The following is a 5,793-nucleotide window of genomic DNA, read 5'->3' on the forward strand; positions in this document are numbered from 1 at the left end:
AAGTTTTTTAAATTATTAACTTGGTTCTTTGCTCCTGCTTCTGACAGAAGATCTTGCTAAAAGCAACAAATAGTACCTATTCTATGGCCAGAACACTGAATGCCTTGAAATTCTTTCTGCCAGATTAATAGTCTTGTATCCTAAATTTAGTCATCTGCAATGTCTCAGATGAGCAAAATGTAGATAAATTTTTTTCCGAGTATAACACATATGGTCTCGAGTCAAACTGCCAACTGAGACCTTGTTTCCAATGAAACCTCCTGAGTGTGGCCTTTAATGTCTGCATTTTTGTTTTATTTTAAGGAGGATAAAACAGAATAAAACATTTAAAACAAACCAGTGTAAGAGATACAGGACTTCAAAACATTACAAAATCAGTAATAGTTACCATAATGCCTTTTAATGTCTTCAAAATAGCTGCAGATAACTTTGGATGTAGTAAAAATCAAACAGAACAGAACAGAATAGAAACAATAAAAAAAAATGAATGCAATAAAGGATTTCAAAACAAGCCAACAGTAAATCCAAAATGGCTCCCATAGTATATCTTGCTACTTTGAAATAGCTGCTCCAGCCATTGGATTTGACATAATCAAACAAAACAAAAGAGAATAAAACCCAACCCAACAAAACAATGGAAAGGATGTCAAACCTCAAAACAAGACCATACGGAGTCAACAATGGCTGTAACTCTCAGGAGATCCCCGATATCTTCTGAACCTGTGTTCAGACCACAGGCCCTAGACCTGCAATGTTAGTGAAACACGAAAGCACCACAGGCATCCAATTGCTTTTCAACTTGATAGCTATCATCACAGCCTGTGTTTCTCTAGATAAGCTGGTTACTTATGTGGGATGGGGTGGGTGAGGATTGGTACTTTTTGTTTGCCAGCCCATGCTCCCGGAAGGGTCTGGGGTCTGGCTGTTTCCAGTCTAGTGGTGGCCTGCGCATGGTGCTGGTTCCCAGACTGGGCCTGTTTGCTGCTGCAGCCTTGTTCTCTCTCTCCCCAGTCCGTGAAAGGTGATGTCTGCATTTTTATGGGCATCTGGTCTCCTGAGCTCTAACTAGAATCTTCTATCAAGTTCAGTGTATAGCATTCTACAGCTTCTTTAGCGGACATTTCTAAACCTTTCCAAACTTCCCTTGCAAATGTGTTCCAAACGCAGGTAAACTACATGGTTAGGCAGTCACAGCAATGACCTTACATCTCTAGTATGAAAATATGTCTCAGTCACTTTTCTGGTTGCTGAGACATAATACCCAACATCCACAACTTAAAGGAGAGTGGTTTATTTTGGTTCATTGTTCAGAAGTCTCAATCCATGTTCAGCAGCCCTAAATAGAACCAGGAAGGTGCAAGACGCTGGCAAGGAGAAAGCTGCTCACACATGCCAGCCAGGAAGCAGAGACAGGGAAACCAGGAAGGGCGATGACCCTTCCAGTCACTCTCCCAGCGACCCACCTCCTTCAAGCCGGCCCTACCTTCTAACAGCAAGTTAGCTACTTGGCCTCCATAATTCAGTCACCCTTAAAAACTCCTGCCTATGAGAGCATGAGGCCTTTGGAAGATATTTCTGATATAAACCATAGCAATTCTTCTACTTCTTATGCCTAAGTCTGGCTTTCTACTAAATTTGATTATCTTCTTCCAAATATCATTTACTTGCTTTGTGACTTTTGGCAAATTAACCTCTATGAACCTTAATTTTCTTTTACACACAGTACCCACTCTGTTCTTATTTTCACAAAATCATTGAGTGCCCCAAACTGAAGGCAAGTATGAAACTCTATATATCGTGTCTTCTATCTATACATGCATACCTATGAGAAAGTTTGATTTATAATTTAGATGCAGTACAAGGTTAACATTAATGACAAAGTAGAGTGGTTACAACAATGTATTTACAACTAAAAATTATGTGAGTGTGTGAAATACCTCATCGTATCATTGGATAGTTTTGGACTGTTTACTACATGTAACACCTTCAAAAGTAAAATTACTGAAGAGGTGCTACTAAAATGCTAAATTAAATAAGCAGTAGGTCATTAGTTTGAGGCACTTTAGTATGCACTTTGTGCATAATAAACTACAATCTAACTTTGTTATAAACAATCGGAGGCATAAAAAACAGCTAAATTTCAGCCAAGTTCACCTGGACAGGGGGAGGCGGCAGGGGCAAAACATTCTGGCAAGTCACCTGTTAAAACTGAAAATTGGATCTGACCCATGTCATCAAGATACCACGACTCTCCCCTCAATACTGGAGACCCTCGGAAGGTGGCCCTGTGGCTTCATCTTGGGAGCAAGGGTTCACCCTTGATCAGAGCTGGTGACACGGGAGGCTTTAAACTTGTCCCGGCCCTTGCTAAGGATCCCACAGCGGTCCCGTAGGCCAGCTTACTGTGCTGTCACCCGCGGAGGATCAGCGCAGGGAAGCCGCAGACTGGGACACAGCCCCTCCCCTGGGACCTGTGACCCGAGCGCGACCTCCGACCCGCGGCAGCGCTCACACTCTCCCAGCCCCCGGAGGTCCCGCTACGAGTGCTTGATCTTTACGGTTACTGCACGTTTTATTTAATTTGCCCGTGAAAGTCTTTCTCTTCCGACGCGCTTCCGTTTTGTTTTAAGACGGAAAATTTCAAAACTCACGACGCGACCCGGAACAGCCGCGCAGCTTTCCCGAGGCGCACCGGCGGCCCGCGGACGGCAGGTGGCAGCATTGCGCAGCCGATGGCGCCCGCGTCCTCCCGCCCCGCGCCCCGGAGAGGACAAGGGGCTCCTACGGCGGGGCGTAGCGGTTGCTTTGGATACTGGGTCCGGCTCTCTTGGCTTTTTAATTTTCCCCCTCACCGAGGAGAAGCGCCGCGAAGGGGAACGTCCCGCCCCCGACCCGTCACCGCTGCAGACCCCGGGGCTCCGCGTGGCCCGCGCTGCCGCCTGTGGCCGGCAGAGGGCGCCGTGGTCACGCGCTGCGCTGTCCCTGCAGAGAAGCGGCGGCGCCGCAGTGCCCGCGTCCGCGTCCTACGCGCGACCTTGGGAGCCCCAGCTGCCAGGGACGGGCCGCGCCTCGGACACCGCCGTCCACCTAGCCGTCCTCTGGCCCCGTCTCTGAATCGGCGGCCTCCTTCCCTCCGGCTGTGAATCCTCGAGTGGCCTCCTGGTGGAGGGAAGATCCTTTGTGACCCCAAATTCCCGCAGCTGTCCGCGCCGCTCCCCGCTCCCGGCTGCCCCTTCCTAGGCCCACCCTGCACCCCTGCACCTCACCGATCCTGTCCTCGCCTCGTGGATTCTTCTAGAACGCACGCGGTCCCCCCTCCTGAGATCCGCCCCACGCGGAGGCGCCATCCCGGCCGCGCCTGATTTGGGGTTCCCTCCCTTTGCAGAGCCCTGCGCTGCCGGCTCCCCGACCCTCCCCTTGGGCCTCTCCGCTGTCCTCTGGCTCCCCGGTGACCCGCGTGCGTCCTGGGGACAGACCCACCACCGCCCTCCTCCGGGCTGACACCTGCTGATGAGGGGTCCTGGGAAACCGCACTGTAACCTCCAGTCTGGATTTCTGGCTTGACCTGCAGGCCCATTTCATCACTTTGTGGCTAACGAGAAGTCATGCTTAGAGAGTAGCCGAGGTGATCCCGGGCTTCACACTGAGGGTGGTTGCGGGGCAGTCTTTCGCCTAGCGGAGCTCTGCTTCTCTCGCTAATGTGCTCCAAGCTACACGCGCACGCACGCGCGCGTGCACACACACACACACACACACACGCACACACACGCACACACACACACATGCACGCACAGGAGAGCAGGTCCCCCCCACCTGGAGCTGTGTGCCAGGATCTCACCACCTGTGTGTTCCCGTCCGTCCTAAGGGACAGTTGCCCGAGCCCCTGTTGGTAGTGCTGGCTTTCGTGTTGAGCCAGGAGACCTGACTGATCAAAAATGGAAACAAAACAAACGGAGCAACCACAAAGATAAGCTGTGTGTGCATCAGAGACTTCTGAGACTTTGAGCAGAACCCTGAAGACCTTTCCAGTTAAATCCCGAGAGCTGAGCTGAGACGACCCTGAGTTGTGAAAGATCAGGGAGCGAGGCGCTGGCCGAGGCCGGAGCGGAGGACACGCAGGCAGGGGCAGAGCCAGAGGGGGCGGGTGTGGGGTCAGGCAGGCCAAGGCCCCCGCTGCTAGTTTGTTAGAATTTCCAGCAGTCTTTTGACTTCTGGTGTTTTAAGTTTTCTCTAAGACAGGGTCTGGCTGTGTAGTCCAGGCTGGCCTTGAATTCGCTTTGTAGCCCAGGCTGCCCTCAAACTTGCAGTGATCCTCCCAAGTGCTGGGGTTATAGGTGCGCACCTCCACATCCAGTTTTCTACCTTCTCCCCAAAGCCTTTTCCTTTAGTCTACTCTGGAATTGTAGCCAGTCCACGAAGAAGCAGACATTAAAAGAAAACAAAGGGAACACAGTGGGTGGGCAGGGTCAGCAGGGTGTAGCAGGTGCACCCGGGTGCCCGGGCAGGGCAGGGAGGTGAGTGGTGCCTGCTGGTGGTGGTCAGAAGGCAGAGCCCCCAGCTGGGACTTCCCAGTCCTGACTGAGGATCCACTTCCTCCACAGCAACCACTTTCAGCCCACAAGTGAGCCACAGCTCCAAGAGTCAAGTGCTTTTCAGAGCTGTCACTAGACCTGTGGGCCGGGGAAGCTCCCCAAGACATAGCAACACTTAGCCCTGGAACTGAGGATGTTTGCGGGGAAACGGAAGTGGCAAAGACACAGCCCCTGCACTCGGGGAACACAGGCACCTAACTGCATCACAGGCGCTAAAACAGAAATGTGTAATTTTGCAAAGCACTCTGTCTTAGTAACTTTTTACTCATCACTAAGGCAAAATACCTGATGCCCAAAGTTGGGAAACGAAAGGTTTATTTCTTACAGTTTTTGGAGGTTTCAGTCCACACTCAGTTGGCTCCAGGACAGGATGGCATAGCGAGGCTGCTGTTCATGGCGTCTGCAAACAGCAAGGTGGAAACCGCAAGGGAGAGAGACCCGCCTCCTTCCCGCCATTACATTGTATGCTGGCTCCTCCCCTAGGTGGGTGTGGCACCGACACCATCAATCCAAGGCTAGACAATGAACCAATCACAAATGCACAATGCAAATGAATGCGGCCTGGGGGCCATCGACACAAACCATGACACACACCAAGAACGCAGGAGAATGTGAGCCAAGTAAACTCTCCTCCTTAATAAAAGAAAGGACACGAGAGAAGGAAAAATTAACTCTGTCTTTGGTGTTCATGGGAAGGAGATGGAGACTTTCAAAGAGGATGTGACTTTTGATTTGGACTTCGAAGGATGTGCAGGAGTTTACCACAGGAGGGATTTGCATTCTAATGATGAAGGGTGTGTGAGGGTATAGTGCACTATGCAGGATGACCTCAGTGATTCAGGCCTTCCTGGGTGTGTGTGGGTGGTCGTAGGGGCCAAAAACCAGGAAAAAAACAGGCAAGAGCTAGAGCAGGAAGGGCCTTCAAGTTATGCCGTTAGGAGCCTTTACTTTATCCTGAAGTCTTGTAACCAGCTGGCTTTGGGAAGCAATAGGTGGGCTGCCTAGAGGAAGGAGAGGCCAGTCACGGTGCAGCTGGATCTCAGCGATATCCACCAAGCGCTGTAGCAATACCCTGCGGCCAAGAGGAGAATCAGGCAGGTCCGGTACGGTGCCTAACTGCCACACTGCCCTCTGGGTGCGCATGTTAAGATGGTCGTCACGGTTCTGGTGCTGCTCTTAGGGTGCTATATCCATCTGTCCA

General features: G+C 51.1%; 1 long non-coding RNA gene across 1 annotated transcript; it reads right to left on the reverse strand.

The window, feature by feature from the left end:
* Positions 1–378: 378 nt before the first annotated feature.
* Positions 379–3,431, reverse strand: LOC134474069 (uncharacterized). Its single transcript, XR_010044660.1, has 2 exons — positions 3,267–3,431; positions 379–3,159 (listed from the first exon to the last, which is right to left on the reverse strand). It is a non-coding gene; the product is annotated as an uncharacterized LOC134474069 (long non-coding RNA).
* Between the last annotated feature and the right edge of the window lie 2,362 nt (positions 3,432–5,793).

The sequence above is a fragment of the Cavia porcellus genome, unplaced genomic scaffold (genome assembly GCF_034190915.1).
Source record: "Cavia porcellus strain 051 isolate PalLab524CR breed Dunkin Hartley unplaced genomic scaffold, mCavPor4.1 scaffold_30, whole genome shotgun sequence".
Lineage (NCBI taxonomy): Eukaryota > Metazoa > Chordata > Mammalia > Rodentia > Caviidae > Cavia > Cavia porcellus.